Below are 19,928 nucleotides of genomic sequence, written 5' to 3'. Positions count from 1 at the left end.
CGAAGTATTGTCATAAATACTGGCCAGCTAGAAGACTTTGTCATATCTCCTTTCCATGAAAACCAAAACAATTTGTTTATCTGTTGCTGTCCTCCTGTGACTGTTTCATGAAATCACACATGCTTAATTTGCACAAATATGTAACCAAAGTAAATCATTCTGCCTGAATACTCTTTGGTATCTTTACAAGTACTGCGTAAGCTTTCCATAAGTGAAAGACTAGCGGGGGGAAAGGCTTTTGCTTTTATTTTGTTGGCTTTATGTATAGTCAGTTTCAGCCTTTCCCACATCATTAACCATTTATTTGTATTACAGTAATGCCCAATGCTAAGTGCTGTACAAACACAGTGAGACAGTCCTTGCCACCAAATGCTTACCATCTAATAGACAAAGGGTGGGGAAGGGAAACAGGCCTAGACAGATGAAGTGACTTGCCAAAGGTCACACACAAGTCAGTGGTGAGATGAGCCAGAACCCAAGTCACCTGTCTTTGAGTTCAGTGTCCTCTCCAGTGGGCAATTCTGCACCCCAGCTTAGGTCCCCACTCCTGCAAACTGCTCCAAGCAGGCAGACAGTGGAACCCCATTGACTCCAGTCCCTGCATGAAGCAGTTTGCAGGAGTGGAGACATAGTTAGTAAGTTCCCCTTTTTGTTTGGGTGGAGCTTTCACCTAGCAACAGGGAAGAGAAAAGAATATCTAAGAGTACAGGAAACTTGGATTTACAACCCCCCCAAAATCGGCAGGGGAACTCAGTCTTTTGTTTCTGAAACAACCTTTAATTCATATCTTCAGCCTGATTATGTAGAGCAGGGGTTCTCAAACTAGGGGTTGAGACCTGTCAGGTGGTTGCAAGGTTATTATGTGGGAGGTTGCAAGCTGTCACACACACCCTGCTTCACCTCCAGCATTTATAAATAGTGTTACATTTTAAAATAAAGTGCTTAACTTATAAGGGAGGGGTCATACTCAGAGGCTTGCTGTGTGAAAAGAGTCACTACTACAGAAGTTTGAGAACCACTGCTATAGATGTTATCCCTTTAAGCAAAGCTGAAAATGATAGCGACTAAAACTTTTGAATAATGATTTTAAAAAAAATCTGGCCATTGTTAAAACCATCTGATCTGAACAATTCTGGGACAGCTTTGCCCAAAATAACACACTGTTCCCATTTACTTTTATTTGCTAATGGAAGAAGAAAAATATTACATCTTAAATCCTTAAGGGGGTGGTGGGAATGGCTAGAATTTGGCTTACGGTGTTACTTTAATGAAGTAGAAAAGTCACAGGACCTCTTGGACAGCCGTAGTTGAAAAGAGAGTACTGTCCACTGCTGCTCCCTGAGATTCCAGGAACATGAAGGATTGTTAGTGCTGTGCACCAAGTGCTTGGGGCTTTCCCAGTAAGAGCTCTGCTTTTAAGAGGTTGAGAGTGTTAGAGCTCAGGTGCACCTGTACCAGACTTGCTTACCTCCCCAGCTGGAGCAGATAGGTGACAAAGGATGAGCAGGCCGGCTGGAGGGAAAATAAGAACAGCCTGTGGCCCAGTAAAGGGGGGTAGCAAACAGAGAGGGGCTCCCTGGGAGTCAGTAGTCCAGTATGAGCTGGAGGGCTGTGAGCATTGGCAGAGGCCCTGGGAAGAAGGGTGAGGTTTCTGACTCAGGGTGTGTGGGGGTGAACCAGTACAGTGAGCTCCTTGGCCCCCAACAGCATAGCGGTTCTGACTTGCTTGTGGAGGATAAGGTATGAGTTACAACTAAAGCTAAATGAAATTTTTCAAACTAAACTTTTTTCCCACTGAAAAATGCAGACTTGGATTGACTGAACATTGGGTGAATTTGTGTTAAGTTTTGGCAAGTTTCTGTCAAAAAGAAAACATTGGAAATGTCAAAGTGGTTCATTTAATCATTTGTGCAACAAAACATCTTGGGAATCAAACATGAAAAATCAAGGTGATTTAGGCAGCAAGAAGGGACTTGAACCCTGGTTTTCTTTCTAGTCACCTGGCTATAGGGTATGCTGGGGAGGGTCTGGTTTACACTACAGAATTACTTCTGTATTCTGTTATGTCACTCAGATGTAAATAATCCACACCACTGAGCGATGTAGTTCTGCCGACCTAAGTGCTGGTCTAGACAGCACTATGTTGTGGGAGATCCGTGAGAGGTGGTAGTTAAGTTAGGAGGAGTAGAAGTGAATTAACAAAGCTGACAGGAGCAGCTCTCTCCTGTCAGCTTAGAGCCTCTTCATTAAAGTGCTACAGTGGTAGATCTGTGCCAATGCAGCATTTTAAGTGTTGACCTGCCTTTAGTCTTTACAATTGTTCCATTTTTGTAAAATATTTGAATAATCACTGGACCAGAGCAGGGATTTGAAGCTGGGTCTTGTATAGCCCAGGTGAATACCCTTACCATTGGGTAATCACTACCTACCACCTTCTCCTCTGCTATTGTGAATCTAGCCCTTCATTTCCTTTGCTTTTATTAAAAATACCAAAACAAAATGTTTTGTTGGACCTGAAACTATTTTTTTCTTCCTCTTCTGATTTGCTGAAGTGCTTGACCTAGAACTAAGAAATTGTTTTTTTCCCCACTCAGCTCTAGTCAAAACCGCCACTGGCAAAGCTGTGCTGAACGTAGATAGTGGAGTGGATAACATCTTTGCCAGTCATCTTGCAAGAGAAACTAAGAGGGGGGGGCGAATTTGAGAAATGATCCAGCAGTAACCATTTTAACCTTGAATTACTATTCAGCTTGGTAAGTAAGTGTCAGATTGATCCTATGCAAGAGTTCTCACTGAGGACTAGTGGGAACAACCAGTTTGGCCTTTTTATAATAGTTTTTGAATGGTGGACAGGATTTCAAACTTGCCACCCAGGTGGCACATACCGCAAAAGGCCGCCTCAGTCTTCAGACGAAGCATGAGGACTGTAAGACAAAGAGGAGGATTTATCTGTTCGTTTTGAGAAGTTTAGGTTAAAAATAAGGATGAAAGTCTCTGCTTTAAGCCTTCACCACAAGGGCACTATTCTAACTTGATGATCTTAGATTTTTGCCTGAGAATTTTCTTAGTTTCTTTAGCTAGAGCAATGGTTCTCAAACTTTTGTACTAGTGACCCCTTTCACACAGCAAGCCTCTGAGTACGACCCCTGCCTTATACATTAAAAACATTTTTCATATTTAACACCATTATAAATGCTGGAGGTGAAGCAGGGTTTGAGGTGGAGCCTGAGAGCTTGCAACCCTCCAGATGATAACCTCAGGGGGTCATGACCCCCAGTTTGAGAACCCCTGAACTAGAAGAAATCATTAAGGTGCTGGTGTAACCAATCTGGGTGAAAAAAGTTGAATTTCTCCTGTTAAAGCAATTCACGTTTGGATGCAGTGCAGTCTTTCATCACAGGATGGAGCCATCCTGCAAAGTCACAAAGGCAATCTGTGAAGTCATGGTTTTTTCTTTATCTGCTAGGGCAGGGGTCGGCAATCTTTCAGAAGTGGTGTGCTGAGTCTTCATATATTCACTCTAATTTAAGATTTTGTGTGCCAGTAATACATTTTAATGCTTTTAGAAGGTCTTTCTGTAAGTCTATAATGTAGACCTAAACTATTGTTTTAAGTAAAATAATGTTTAAGAAGCTTCATTTAAAATTAAATTAAAATGCAGAGGCCCCTGGACTGGTGCCCAGGACCTGGGCAGTGCGAGTGCCTCTGAAAATCAGCTCACGTGCAACCGGTTGCCTACTCCTGTGCTAGGGTATTCCAACTGGAGCACTTACCACTGGAAGGCAGAGAGTTTGTAGGCAGCACAAGCTTGTAATTAAGGAACAGGATTGAGGCTGTGTCTATATTGGCACTTTTAGTCACTGGTGTATAGCTGTACCAATGCAGTGCAAACTTCTAATATGACTTTTGCAGTGCTGTACCTTAGCCTGGTTACTGGTGCAGTGCATCTGCACAAGGGGTTGCATTGCTGCTACATCAGTAGCTTAAAACCCCTTTATAGATAAGATCCAAGTGTCAAGAGTTCCAGGTTGTGCTCCTGACTCTGCCACAGACTTATTCGGTGACCTTCATTGCTTTCTGTTCCTATTACAGAAGCACATAAAGGCTCCAACCAAAATAGTGGCTCTATTGTGTAAATATGTAGTGAGATATTCCTTGCCCCTAAAAACTTACAAGCTAAATGGGCAAAGGCTGGGGAAAAGAGGATGCAACATATAAGCTGTCATGGTGGGCAAACGTTAGTTTTTTTTTAAGCAACTGTCTTCTATAACATGGAGATAACAGTACTTTTTCAGCTACCTCCCAGAATTATTAATCAATGTTTAGAGTGGTTAGAGACCCTTACAAAGGTGACACTCTGCAATTGTATAGTATTTTGCCTGTTCACAAAGATGTTTTTTCTTAGTGGCAAAGACAATTCACTAATCATTTAGATCCCTGACTATCAAATTGGTACCCTAGCTTCATACTCGTGTATGGGGACTATGGATGCCAGAGAAAATAAAGGGCTCCTTCAGAGCTTTCCTTATGAGTTAAAGTACTATACTATAAAGAAAGGGACATTGAGAGACACTCTTGCATCATTATTACTGAACCATTAAATGGCTAATGTGATGATGGCTGTACTGGGCCTGTTTAATCTTTTGAATATTATTCATTTCACTTGTTGGGGAAAGTTTGATGCAATAAGTGCCCCAGTATTTGGAATATATTTTGTTCAGAGTGGGAACTGCACATGTGTTAAGATGACTTGAAAAGTTTACTTCTCCTTATATTTTATTTTAGGAATTCAGAGCTCCATTTTTCAAAAAAATTCTGTGGATTACTGAAGGACTAAAGAACTAATATTACAAAATTTCTGCCAGTGCTGGTGTTCCCCATTGTGCATACAGGGAATCTCTCAAACTAGCACAACCTTTCAACATGGAAGAAATTCTTGTAACTACACCTGGTGTAGTAGATCTGTGTTAGACACACCAAGCAATTGAAACCTGATTAACTGTAAAGGGGCAGTGATCTGTATTCAAATGGTTTAAAACTTCAGGGTTTTTAAAAACCTTTAGACATCTGAGAAACTCTGCAGGACAGTACAGCTTTATTAAAGTTAAAGAGAATCCTGCCTTTTAATGAAAGACTGAGAAAGCTCGCAGTCCATGAGAGTCCTTAAAAGTTCTTCAGGAAGAATGTACTAGATTGGGGTGGCCAATCTGAGCCTGAGAAATAGCTAGAATTCACCAGTGTACATTGCTAAAGAGTCACAGTAATACATTGGCAGCCCCTCATCAGCTCCACCCCCCAACACCTCACTGCCTACCGGCAGCCCTGCCAATCAGCTGTTTTGTGGCATACAGGAGGCTGGGGGAGGGGGTGGAGTGGGGGCAGGGCCTGTGGCAGAGCCAAGGGTTGAACAGTGAGCACCCCTCAGCACATTGGAAAGTTGGCACCTATAGCTCCAGCCCTGGAGTCATTGCCTATACAAGGAGCCACATGTTAACTTCTGAAGAGCCGCATGGGGTTGTGGAGCCACAGGTTGGCCACCCCTGTACTAGATATTCCTTATACATCCAAGATTAACAAAACACCTTATCCCCTCCTTCCTCAAAAAGGACTCTTTTCTTTCTGTATACTTTTGAGGATAATAAATACATCAGGGAGGTAAACACCAGGGAGAAGAAGAACTATTTAATTTTATAGGACAGCACTGGCACAAGAACAAATGGGTATAAAATGGCCATGAATAAATTTAGGCTAGAAATTAGAAGGTTTCTAACCATTAAGAGTAGGGAGGTTTTGGAACAGCCCTGAGGGCAAACAACCTGACTGGTTTTAAGAAGGAACATGATACATTTATAAACAGGATTATATGATGAAGTTGTCTGCAGTAGCAGGAGACTCGACTCCAGGACTCAGGAGGTTCCTTCCAGTGCTATGTTCCTAACAAGGAAACAAAACAGAAGTGATAGTGTAATAATAGGTACAGAACTGCTACAACCATGTCACTAGTGGTTTCCTGGTTCTTACTAATTCCCTGCTTCAAGGTTGCCCTTGTATAGGAAGTTTTCCCCCCTAGCATGCCTTTCTGGAGCTTGCCTTTTAAATTTGGCAGCGATAAACTGCTACAACCCTAAAGTAACCAATTTGCAACTGATAATTGGAATTGGTTTGAGTTCTCTCTCTGATTTCTCCTCTTCCCACGCATACTAACCTTTTTTCATTGGGGAAAACTCCAGTGCGCTCTCACCCTCGGATGGAGCATCTTTCAAGTCCTGGGCCATCTTGTCCCAGCATAGCAGTCTTTGGTTGTGGGGAGGGGCTAAAAGTGCATCAGGGGAGACAGGAGTCTTTCCCTTGGTCCAGTGATGGAGAGGTGAGGTCTAGGGGAGAAAAAGGAAGAGCAAGAAGAAGTGGGGCACAAACCAGGACATAACCAGAACTACTACATTCAGCAGTACTATTGTTTCCTCAGGATCTGGTCTCCTTTCTTATTTGTTCCAGGTATTTTTTTTTAAATATAAACACTCTACCTCAGAGTTTCAACCTTTACTCATGTATAGCGCCATTGACCTCAACGGGTCTGTTTATGTGCGTGAAGGCCAATTGCATGAGTAAGAGTTTTCAGGATCAGGCCTCTACCTCACGGAGATGTTAGTAGATCCCAACATGACATTCACATACTCTTGACTTTGTAACAAGATTTAGCCCTGGTTGCATTGCAACATGCCAGTGCAGCATTGTGTGTGACACTGGAGCACGGCATCCTAACTCTGAGTTTATCCCAACAACAAGAAGGACCAGCTTTTTGAAAAGTGCTCAGCATCCAGCAGCTCAGTGGAAGAACAAGGAAGCTGCTGAGCGCTGACTGCTGAGCAATTCTGAAAATCTCTCTTTCCTTCTTTGAGTGCTGGGGCCTGTGTGTATTCCACTGGGGGTAGATGTGCACACCATGCACCCAGAATTGGAGATTTCTTGAAAGCTGCATCTGTTGGGCCACATGTTTACCTTCACTCTCCTCATGCCTCCAACCAAGGAGATAAAGGGCAGCGTAATGCAGTGCTGACTCACCACCACTGTGCCTCCTGCTGGCTTGCTCTGGGAATTAGCTCATTCAGCTGTGGAGTGCCCTCTGCAGGTGATGTCTTGCCCATTATCTGCTCAGCTGTGTAGTCTCCAGCACCAGGACACGCATCATTCTCTAGACCACAGTGTCCTCTTCCAGACACTGCCTTCCAGCAGTGCCCAATACTACATTCTCCCCCCCCTTCCAGGGTTATATCAGCAGTCCTAGTCCATACTTTCCTTCATTGCCATCTGCCACCCCAAAGTTTAGTCCCTTACCTCCAGGACAAGGTGCAGTCCATGGGCTGCCCTCCCTTGTGGCAAGGTACAGTGCAAGGTAGAGGGAACCCAGGCCTGCCCATTACTCTGGGCCCCAGCCCAGGGACCCTTGAACGACAGCCACTTGCTGCCTTCCTCCACTCCCCATCACTGCCTGCCTTCCCTGGACCACTTCCCTGTAGTCCAATGCACCCACTCAGCCCTTGTTTCGAGGCCTGCAGTCTGGCAGGGTCAACCAGAGCTCCAACTGCCTTGCTACCCTGCCCAACACTGCTCTGTCCAGGGTGCTGCTCCTTTTACCAGGAGCCAGTCCTCCTCACTTACAGGTCAGAGGGAGACTAATCTTGCCTTTGTGCTGCAACCTTTATATAGAGCTCAGCCTGGCCCTGATTGGCTGCCCATCTGCACAGCCTCTCTGGCCTACTTTATCCCATTTTCTCCTGGAGTGTGGCAGCCGTCCCCCTACTGGCAGAGTCCGTTCCTCCCTAGTTTCACACATCTGGTCAGAGTTCCACTGGGCAGCGTCCGCTGGCTCCCTCAACACCTTTGAGGAGCAGTGGGCGCTATCCGGGGTTCTCTGCTCGGTGTCCCCATCGGGTTCCCTTCGTTTAGCCCTGTGACCTCACTCCCACTCCTGTTTTTTTTCATTAGTTGTCCCCCGGAATTAGTTGGTGTTCTAGACCTGTGGATCCTCCCCTTAGGCTGAGGGGAGGTCCTTTAGAAGTGGGCGGGCAAAGCCCGCCCACCCCCTGGGATGCCAATAGGACCCTCGTTTTGAACCTATGACCTTCACCTCGATTCCTGTTTTTTTCATTTGTTGTCCCCCATGCTCATTTGGTCCCTGGGTCCAGTGGTCCCTCCTGCTAGGCTGGGGGAGGGGCCTTTAGAAGTGGGCAGGCTTGTGCCTGCCCACCCCCCAGGTTTTCAGTAAGACTACAGGCAGAGTGGACTGACTGCCTCTCCAGTTCTTTCCTACTACTGCGTGGCCTGGGTCAAAAGCTCCACTGTCCAAAGCTTCGTCTTCCTTTATTCTTCAATCTGTAAATACATAGGTGATATTTTTTGTAAACAGTTAAAGAATTTTATCCGATAGTTCTTAGCTAAGTTTGGTAGTTAGTTAGACTCCCTATCCTGGGGAATTTCCCTACTCCCTGCCCTGTTATGGGTACTGGACTATGCCCAGAACCCCAGGTTTCAAAATCAGTGCTTCTTGTCCATGCTCCTCAGTCAGCGACAAATATGAATGCTGCCTGTGCTGCCTGGGGGAAGCTCATGTTTTGGCCAGGTGCAGTATCTGCTACTCGTTCCCCAGTCATACCTGTGAAGGGCAGGATCTTCTCCTTAAGAAGCACCTAATGGAGACGACCATGAGGCTACAGTCAGACCTAGGCCAGGAGACCCCAGTCTCTACATTGGCCTGACTCAGCAAGGACAGCACCTGCTGCTGTGAGATCCAACTTAGGAGCAAGGGAATTTATCCCCACAGATCCCTCATTGGGGTCTTGTTGGGAGGGCAGGGAGTGTTCTCATAAACGTTCTAAATCTGCTTCAAAGAAGTCCGATACAGCTCTGCCTAAGCTGAGAAGTCTTCCTGCTCAGCCCATGTGGACTTAGAATGTCCTAAATCACAGGGTCGTGACAAGAAAGCCCACAAATCCAGGGCAGCATCAGTACCAGACTGCGCTCTAGTGGCAGCAATGGCTCTGGGACCAACTAAGCCTCAGCTCTGGGAACTGACTGCACCAACAAAATGAAATCATCGGGAGCCTCAACCACTGATGATACTGGCTCTGCCTCACCTGACAGGGGCACAAACTGTAACTGCTCCGGCTTTGACAGGACCTCTCATACTCTATGAAGAGTAGAGTCTTATGCCCCATCCCAGGACATTTTTGCTCTGCTGGATCCTCAATCTCCATGACTATCAGGCCATTCACTCTCCAGGGAGGTCCTGATTCCACAGGATGAAATTTATGGGCAGAGTCTGTTTCCTTTTCCAGCATCCAGCCATGGTTTCCATCTAGCAGAACTGTTGGTACTGCTGATGGATCCAGAATCAGCATTTTCTTTCTTGGAGCCTCTGAACCACCTGAGGAACCAATGTCTCTTCCTATGGGGCGTTCCTTCCCGGACAGGGGACCTGGGTCAGTCTGGAACCAATCTCTACCTGAGACCTGCCTTGGAATGGTTGGCATCCCATGCCATGGGGACCTCCACAATCAGCCTTTGACCATAGTGGGGACTGTAGGACCCATACCATCCTGCAAGGACAACATGATCCACTAGGGAGTCAGTCCACCTTTCCCCTGTGAGAGGACAGGCAGAGCTTCCTCCTGGCCCCATGAAAAAGGAGAATTATGAACCAGATCTGGCAGGTCTGCTGGTACCAATGAGACTGTCCTCATCCCTGAATGAAGCAATTGCTCCAGTATCCCCATTCTCCCCAGTGACCATAAACAATTCCAGGAACTCTTACACATTGTTTCAGAGGCTTTACAGATCTTCCTTGGGGAGAAGTTCAGGATTGTCAGCATAAACTCCTGGACACCCTCTGGATCCAGCCGAATAGCACATCCTGTTAATGAAGCCATTCTGGAACCAGCTAGAATAGTCTCGTATATCCCCAAGACCTGTACCCCTACCCCAAGAGGGCAGAAAAATGCTATTTTGGGCATAAGTTCTCTTTTCTCATCCAGTTCCTAACTCCTTGGTTGTCCAAGCTGCCGTGGAGACATCTGGACAGCAACAACCTAGATCCAATCTGGTCAATAAAGGGGTAAATGACTCAATTTATTGGGAAGGAAGGTCTTCACTTCTATCGCCTTCGGTTCAGAATAGCCAATTACCAAACACTGATGGCTAAGAATGAACTATTATAAATTCATAGACTTCGTCGACAAGCTTCCGCAACAGGACAGAGCTCAATTTTAGGCTGTCATTGAGGGAGGCAATCTGGTTGCCAGGACCACTCTTCGATCAGCAGTAGATGCAGCAGATACATCTTCAAGGGCAATAGGTACTGCCATTACGATGTGCCATGAATCAGTTTCCCACTGCAGGGTTTTCTGGGGAGGTCCTGCCCTTTGTTGAAACTTATCTTTGTAACCAGAAGTCAGATGAATCGTTACACACTCTAAAGGACTCCAAGGCCACCCTCCATTCGTTGGGAATATATACACCTGCCCTGAAGAGAAAATTCCACAGGCAAGACAGTCACACAAGCCTAAACCGATGGCTCAATAATTTTACCACCAGCAGCCTTCTGAGCCAACCCATACGAGGCAAAGAGTTCACAAGTCCCATTTCCCTGCACCTTCTGTGACAACATCAGTGCCAGGATGCGAAGAGGTAGAGTATCTGTGATATCCCTCGCTCCTACATGCAGCCAAGAGTAGTCATTACATGTGCTACTTATTCCCTGAAAGACTGTACTAATATTTAGAGCTATCTTCTGCCATCAGATACATGTGCATTACTTCTGAGGGCAGCATCCTAGTCATGGCACTCTTCATCTTCAAAAGTGCTTTGCAACCATTTCTACAATACATGAATTAAATGTTCTCTCCTTCCTTCCTGCTAACAAGGTTTATTAAGCTGCATATATTTATCTTTGAGCAACTCTTATGAGCAGTCAAATTAATAATTTTCCTGCTAAGTTTAATAGCGAAGATCCGAAAAGGCACAGGGACTGACAGGAAGAGGGGAAAGCAAATAAAACTTTGCTGAGAAAAGAGGAGCACAAAAGTCACTGGGCCAATTTCCCTCCACTTAATCCTGTAATCATCCTCTGTTGCTTCCATCTGGTGGCTTTGCATCCTTTACTTGTTCCCCCTTCCCTTCTCCCCTACACGCACAAACACATGCAGAAAAAAACCCTTGGTCCCATATGATCTTGGCAAGGGGGAGAGAACAGAGTCATGCCTTATTCTTTATGCAAACACTAGTTATAGGACTAAATATAGGGGTAGCTGGGTGAAATTCAATGGCCTGTGATATACAGGAGGTCAGACTAGGCGCTCTTATTTTTATGAATCTATGAAATGAAAACATTCTTAAACACCATGGTTGAACATCAGTCCCCCTGCATTTATCTGTGAAGTCCAGATCTAAAGTTCAGGTTTCATCTACAAGAGTATGTGATTCATCTAGCTCTGACACAATTAAGGCTGATAGAAATTTTTCTATTTTTTTGATGGAAAATGGCTTTTTTGAGGGAGGCGAATATTTCTGTGAGAACATGTTCATTGCATTTGAAATGTCTTGTTTTTTCAACTAAACCCCCTTCACAAAAAACCCACAAAATCAAAACAAAACAAAAAAAAAAAAACAACCCAAAACCAAAATCCAATGCTTCAGTTTTCACCTATGATTTTTTGGGAGGGGGAGGAGGGAAATTATGGGACATCTTGGGGGAAAACCGTAAAAAAATTCAGAATTTCCAGTAGAAAAATAAAATCCCCTTGTCAAACAACCCTGACCTGGAGGGTCGATCTCTAGGACTGAGGCCACGTCTATACTACGGGATAATATCGATTTAGCTAAAATCGGTTTTATAAAACTGATATTATAAATTCGATTTCATGCGGCCACACTAGGCACAGTAATTCGGCGTTGTGCGTCCATGGTCTGAGGCTAACGTCGATTTCTGAAGCGTTGCATTGTGGGTAGCTCTTCCGTAGCCTATCCCATAGTTTCCCCGCAGTCTCCCCGCCCCTTGGAATTCTGGGATTGAAATTCATTATTGTCGCGGAGGAGCTGGCTTACCTGCGGTAAATGCATCCAGTCGATTGCTTCCTCTGTCGCGTAGAAAACATCAGCCTGACAATCCTTTGGTGCCGCCGGGTTTTTTTCCGATTGCCTGCAAGCTGCATCTAGCACGGCACCTGGAGCCCTGCTTCAGCTTTTTTATTTTTCCGGCACCGTATGCGTGTATGGATGCCGGCGGGGGGAGAGAGGGAGGGCGTACTGCCAGCCGCTACATAGGGTAGCAATTCACTTGCCATTTTTGCAATGTAGTAAGCAGGTGGGGTTACAGGTTCGTTCGTTTGGTGTTCTTCTCACTGCGCGCGAGGAAACTCGGCAATGAGATGGGACGGGTTATCTTTCCCCTGCAGTTACTGTTCCGCTCTGGGGCCTATCGGAGTGAGTGCCCTAGAGCAATCGGTCCGGTCTGTGGCGGCGACAACGCCAAAAGCAATAATCTGGATTAACTGCTTTGCGATGGGACCTCGATGGGTCATCTGGTACTACCTGTATGTGTTCTGAAAAATAGAAGGCAGTCCTGCCGCTGAGAGTAAGGGAGGCGGATATTAAACAGAAGGGGACCAGCTGTATCAGAGCACAGGCTGGGCTCCGTGTCGAGTATTCAACAGGGGGGGCGGCCCGGGGCCGCCAAAAACCCCCGACCTGTGATGCATCTCCCTCCTCACGGTGGTGGGCCCAACGCTATCCTGGTTGGGCGGTCGGCGCTGGTTGGCTATGTGAGTTGTTGTGGTGCCCCGCCGCTCCATTGGCTACGGGGTTGTGTCTTGTATGAGTTATAAAGAATGCGGTCTTAGTGTACATTAAGAAATACATGGGAGTGAGACATTGGGTTAGTGCAGATACAGGATGAGGGGGGGAGGCAGGCCGGTCCCCGGGGGCGGTCTGACACGTCGAGGGCAGTAGAATCTTTTCTGCAACAGGAGGGGAAGGTGAGGGGGCTTGATGAGCTCAGCCCCAGTTGACTTATGATAAGACGATGTTGACCGAGCATGTCCTGTACGCATCTAGCTGGGTAGTGTATACTGGGAGTCATTTCCCGGAATTCTTATTACCGCAGGGGTGCCCTCGCCGGCCGCTCAGGCCTGGGGGAGGTAGTGCGAGCCGAGGGCACTCAACGGGCTGATGGCGCGACGGAATGCAGTCAATATGTGTACCGGGGTATTTACCACCGGGAACGGTGGAGTAGGCGAGCGGATACTGCTCTTCCTGCTGCAGCATCACGTCTACCAGCAGCATTCCAGTACACATAGGGTGACATTGAAAGAAGTCACGAAATGATTTCTTTCACGTGTGGGTGGTGGTGGTGGTGGAAACTGAGTAGCTATTCCCTGAACCACGCAGACCTGTGTTTGAACCTTACAGACGGATTGGGAGCGTCAGGCCGGAAGAAATAGCAATAGCTTTTCAGAGAACTGCTGTGGACTGTGGGATAGCTGGTAGGTCTCTACCCCCTCCATCGCCATGAGTGCTGCCATTGAAGTCTCTGGCTCCCGTTATGCTGTTCCATAGCGGGCGCTGGTGTATCCTGGGAGATTTTTTTCAAACGCTTTTGCATTCGCTGCGGGGTGCTAGGCCGGGATAAGCTGCTTCTCTCGCTTTTATGGTCCTGTCTGTTTCCCTACTGTGTCATGAAGTCCACCGGGGCATTGCTCGTGGAGATGCTCCCCAACAACGCAGTCGGACGCTTTGGTGGGCCTTCCTCTCCCTTGGAGCAGGAACTTAGTTCAGCGGCAAGAAGCTCACACGTCTTCACCTTCGCTGAGGATCTCATCGCTTGGAAGACATTTCAGGCATTCAGCAGTACTATTGTCTCTCAGATCTGTCTCCTTCTTATTTGTCAGTATTTTTTTTAAATATAACACTCACTCAAGTTCAACCTTTACTCTAGTATAGCGCCATTGACTCAACGGTCTGTTAGTGCGTGAAGCAATTGCATGAGTAAAGATTCAGGATCAGCTCTACCTCACGGAGATGTAGTAGATCCCAACATGACATTCACTACTAACCTTGATTGTAACAAATTTAGCCCTGGTTGCATTGCAACATGCCAGTGCAGCATTGTGTGTGACACTGGAGCACGGCATCCTAACTCTGAGTTTATCCACAACAGAAAGACCAGCTTTTTGAAAGTGCTCAGCATCCAGCCTCAGAAGAACAGGAATCGCTGAGCGCTGCTGCTGAGCAATTTGAAAATCTCTCTTTCCTTCTTTAGTGCTGGGCTTGTGTATTCCACTGGGGTAGATGTGCACACCAGCACCCAGAATTGGAGATTTCTGAAAGCTGCATCTGGGTGGCCACATGTTTACCTTCATCCTCTCATGCCTCCAACCAAGGAGAAAAGGGCAGCGTAATGCAGTGCTGACCTCACCACACTGTGCCTCTCTGCTGGCTCTCTGGGAATTAGCTCATTCAGCTGTGGATGCCTCTGCAGGTGATGTCTTGCCCATTATCTGCTCAGCTGTGTAGTCTCCAGCACCAGGACAACGCATGTCATTCTCTAACCACATGTCCTCTTCCAGACACTGCCTGCCAGCATGCCCATACTACATTCTCCCCCTCCAGGGTTAATATCAGTCCAGTCCACTTTTCCTCATTGCCATCGCACCTCCAAAGTTAGTCCTCTTACCTCCAGAAAGGGCAGTCCATGGCCGTCCTCCCTGTGTGCAATGTACAGTGCAAGGTAGGTAACCAGCTGCCATTACTCTGGGCCACCAGACCCTTGAACGACAGCCACTGGCCTTCTTCCACTCCCACTGCCTGCTGCCTGGACCATCCCCTGTATCCAATGCACCCACCAAGCCCTTGTTTCGAGCCTGCAGTTCTGGCAGGGTCAACCAGAGCTCAACTGCCTTGCTACCCTGCCCAACACTGCTCTGTACAGGGTTGCTGCCTTTACCAGGAGCCACCCCTCACTTACAGGTCAGAGGGAGACTAATTCTCCCTTTGTGCTGCACTTATATATGAGCTCAGCCTGGCCCTGATTGGCTGCCCATCTGCACAGCCTCTCTGGCCTACTTTATCCATTTTCTCCTGGAGGTGGCAGCCGTCCCCTACGGGCAGAGTCCGTTCCTCCCTAGTTTCACACATCTGGCAGAGTCCACTGGCGACAGTTCCGCTGCTCCCTCAACCCTTTGAGGAGCATGGGGCCTATCCGGTTCTGCTCGTGTCCCCCATCGTTCCCTTCGTTAGCCTGTGACCTCACTCCCCACCTGTTTTTTCATAGTTGTCCCCGAATAAGTTGGTGTTCTAGACTGTGGATCCTCCCTTAGCGAGGGGAGGTCTAGAAGGCGCGGCAAAGCCGCCCACCCCTGGAATGCAATAGGACCCTGTTTGAACCTAGCTTACTTCTCGATTCCTGTTTTTTTCATTTGTTGTCCCATGCTCATTGTCCCGGGTCCAGTGGTCCTCCGCTGCAGCTGGGGGGGCCTTTAGAATGGCAAGCTGTCCTGCCACACCCAGTTTTCAGTAATAACACAGGCAGATGGACTGACTGCCTCTCCAGTTCTCCTACTACGCGTGCCTGGGTCAAAAGCTCCACTGTCAAAGCTTCGTCTTCCTTATTCTTCAATCTGTAATACATAGGTGATATTTTGTAAACAGTTAAAGATTTATCCGATAGTTTTTAGCTAAGTTGGTAGTTATTAGACTCCCTATCCTGGGGAATTCCCTCATCGCCCGCCTGTTATGGTAGGACTCAATGAACCCAGTTTCAAAATCAGTGCTCTTTGCCATGCCCTCAGTCCACGCACAAATATGAATGCTGCCTGTGCTGGCCTGGGGAAGCTCATTTGGCCAGTGCAGTATCTGCTACTCGTTCCCCATCAACTGTGAAGCAGGATCTCCTTCAAAGAAGCACCTAAGGAACGACCATAGGTACAGTCAGACCAAGGCCAGGAGACCCAGTCTCTACATTGGCCTGACTCAGCAAGGACAGCACTCTGCTGCTGTGAGATCCACTTAGGAGCAAGGATTATCCCCACAGATCCTCATTGGGTCGTTGTGAGGCAGGGAGTTTCCATAACGTCTAAATCTGCTCAAAGAATCCGATACAGCTCTGCTAAGCTGAAGTCTTGCCAGCCATGTGGACTTAGAATCTCTAATCAAGGGTCTACAAGAAAGCCACAAATCCAGCAACAGTACCAACTGCGCTCTATGGCAGCAATGGCTCTGGGGACAAACTAAGCCTTCAGCTCTGGGCACTGACTGCACAACAAAATGAAATCATCGGGAGCCCAACCACGATGAACTGTGCTCTGTACCTGACAGGGCACAAACTGTAATGACCCGCTTTGACAGACCTCTCATACTCTTGAAGATAGAGTCTATGCCATCCAGGACATTTTTGCTCTGCTGGATCCTCAATCTCCATATATCAGCCATTCACTCTCACAGGGAGTCCTGATCCACAGGATGAAATTTATGGCAGAGTCTGTTCTGTTCCAGCAGCCAGCCATGGTTTCCATCTAGCAGAACTGTGGTACTGCTGATGGATCCAAATCAGCATTTCTTTCTTTGGCCTCTAACACCTGAGGAACCAATGCTCTTCCTATGGGGTTCCTTCCCGGACAGGGACCTGGTCAGTCTGGAACCAATCTCTACCGAGACCTGCCTTGGAATGGTTGGCATCATTGCCATGGGGACCTCCACAATCAGCCTTTGACCATATGGACGTAGGACCCAACACCATCGCTAAGACAACAATCCACTAGGGATCAGTCCACCTTCCCCCACTGTAAGGGACAGCAGACTTCCTCCTGCCCCATGAAAAAGGAAATTATGCAACAGATCTGCAGGTCTGCTGGTACCATGAGACTGTCCTATCCTGAATAGCAATCGTCCAGTATCCCATTCTTCTCCCAGTGACCATAAAAATTACAGGAACTCTACACTTGTGTTCAGAGCGTTACAGTCTCCTGGGAAATTCAGTATGTCAGCTATAAACCCTGAACACCTCTGGATCCACCGAAAGCAAACCGTTAATGAAGCATTCTGGAACACTAGAATAGTCTCGTATATTCCCAAGACCTGTACCCCTACCCCAAGAGGGCAGAAAAATGCTATTTTGGGCATAAGTTCCTTTCTCTCCATTCGAACTCCTTGTTGTCCAAGCTGCCGTGGAGACATCTGGACAGCAACAACCTAGATCCATCTGGTCAATAAAGGTTAAATGACTCAATTATTGGGAAGGAGGTCATTCACTTCTATCGCTCGGTTCAGAAATAGCCATTTACAAACACTGATGGCCTAAGAATGAACTATTAGAAATTCATAGACTTCGTCGACAGCTTCGCAACAGACAGACTCAATTTTAGGCTGTCATTGAGGAGGCAATCTGGTTGCCAGGACACTCTTCGATCAGCAGAAGAGCAGATACATCTTCAGGGCATAGGTACGCCATCGATGTGCATGATCAGTTTCCTCAACTGCAGGGTTTTCGGGAGTCCGCCTTGTTGAAACTTATCTTGTAACCAGAATCAGAGAATCGTACACACTCTAAAAGCTCCAAGGCACCCTCATTCGTTGAAATATATACACGCCCGATAGAAAATTCACAGGCAAGACAGTCACACAAGCCTAAACCGATGGCTCAATAATTACACCAGCAGCCTCGAGCCAACCCATACGAGGCAAAGAGTTCAAATCCCATTCCTGCACTTCTGTGACAACATCATGCAAGGATGCGAAGAGTAGATACTGTGATATCCTCGTCCTACATGCACAAAAGTAGTCATACATGTGTTACTTATTCCCTGAAAGACTGTACTAATATTTAGAGCTATCTTCTGCATCAGATACATGTGCATTACTCTGAGGGCAGCATCCGTCTGGCACTCATCATCTCAAAAAGTGCTTGCAACCATTTCTACAATACATGATTAAATGTTCTCTCCTTCCTTCCTGCTAACAAGGTTATTAACTGCATATATTATCTGAGCAACTTCTTAGAGCAGTCAAATTAATAATTTTCCTGCTAAGTTAATAGCGAAGATCCGAAAAGCACAGGGACTGAAGAAGAGGGGAAAGCAAATAAACTTTTCTGAAAAGAGAGCACAAAAGTCAGTGGGCCAATTCTCCTCATATCGTAATCACTCTGTGCTCATCTGGTGGCTTTGCATCCTTTACTTGTTCCCCTCCTGTCTCCCCTACACGCACAAACACATGCAGAAAAAACTCGTGTCCCATATATCTTGGCAGGGGGAAGAACAGCTAGCCTTATTCTTATGACAAACACTATTTTATAGGACTAAATATAGGGTAGCTGGGTTGAAATTCAATGGCCTGATATACAGGAGGTCAGCTAGGCCTCTCATTTTTATGAATCTATGAAATGAACATTCTTAAACACATGTGAACATCAGTCCCTGCATTCTGTGAGTCCAGATCTAAAGTTCAGGTTCATCTACAAGAGATGTGATTCATCTAGCTCTGACACAATTAAGGCTGATAGAATTTTTTCTTTTTGATGGAAATGGCTTTTTTGAGGGAGGCAATATTTCTGTGAGAAATGTTCAATGCAGTGAAAATGTATTGTTCCAACTAAACCCTCACAAAAACACCCACAATCAAAACAAACAAAAAAAAAAAAAAACAACCCAAAACCAAAACAATGCTTCAGTTTTCACCTGTAGATTTGGGAGGGGAGGAGGAAATTATGGGACTCTTGGGGAAACCGTAAAAAATTCAGAATTTCCAGTAGAAAAATAAAATCCTCTGTCAACAACCCTGACCTGGAGCTCGATCTCTAGACTGAGGCACGTCTATACACGGGATAATATCAGTTTAGCTAAAATCGGTTTTATAAAACTGATATATAAATTCGATTTCATGCGCCACACTAGGCACAGTAATCGGCGTTGGCGTCCATGTCCGAGCTAACGTCGATTCTGAAGCGTTCATTGTGGGTAGCTCTTCCGTAGCTATCCCAAGTTCCCGCATCTCCCCCGCCCTTGGAATTCTGGTTGATCATTATGTGCGCGTGGTTCTGGGTAAGTCATCAGTCATTCCTTCCTCTGGAAAAATCAGCTGACAAATCCTTCGCAGTTTTTCCCTGGATGCCCTGGCGCAGACGCATAGCACGGCACCATGGGCCGTTCAGCTTTTTTTTTTCCGGCACCGTATGTGATCTGGATGCCGCGGAGAGAGGCGATACTCCACGCTACATAGTAGCATTCACTTGCTTTGCAATGATAGTAGAGGGTTACGCGTCGTCGTTACTGTCTACTGCCGAGAAAACTGGCAAGAGATGACGGTTATTTTTCCCCTCTGTACTGTCGCTGCTATCATGAGTGCCCTACTGAAATCGCCGGGGCACAACGCAAAAGCAAAATTGGGATTGACTGATTGACTGAGTCATCCTCCTTACGGTTCTCTAAAAAAGATCAGTCCTGCCTAGTAAGGGGCAAGTGTATTAGAGGACCATGTATCAGACACAGCGCTCCGTGTCAGTTTCACAGGGTGCCCTGCAAAACCCACTGTGCTTCCCTCCTCCCCACCTTCCTGGCTACCGTGGCAGTTCCCCCATTTGTGTCATGAAGTATAAAGAATGCAGGAAAAGAAACAGAGACTTGTTAGTGAGATCAAAGAGGGGAGGCGCCTCCCGGGCTATGAAGTCCAGGCAGTACGGAACTTTCTTTACACAGAAAGGGAGGGGCTGATGAAGCTCAGCCCCCAGTTACTATGATGAAGACAGTTACCACCATTCTGTACATCTACTGGAGTAACTGGATCATCCATTTTACCCAGGCCCCCGGCCAGCCCCACCTAGCCAGCAAGAGCACTCACGGCTTGATGCGACGAGGATACAGCAATGTACCGTCTAACCACCGAGA

At 46.6% G+C, this 19,928-nt stretch overlaps 1 long non-coding RNA gene across 1 annotated transcript in view; it reads right to left on the bottom strand.

Annotated features, from left to right (window-relative positions):
• Positions 1-19,928, bottom strand: part of LOC142046593 (uncharacterized) — a 782,351-nt gene that overhangs the window by 117,816 nt on the left and 644,607 nt on the right. The window lies entirely within an intron of this gene.

Source organism: Chelonoidis abingdonii, chromosome 3 (genome assembly GCF_003597395.2).
Source record: "Chelonoidis abingdonii isolate Lonesome George chromosome 3, CheloAbing_2.0, whole genome shotgun sequence".
NCBI lineage: Eukaryota > Metazoa > Chordata > Testudines > Testudinidae > Chelonoidis > Chelonoidis abingdonii.
The sequence above is the reverse complement of the archived record's forward strand: the minus strand, read 5'-3'. Positions and strand labels throughout refer to the sequence as shown.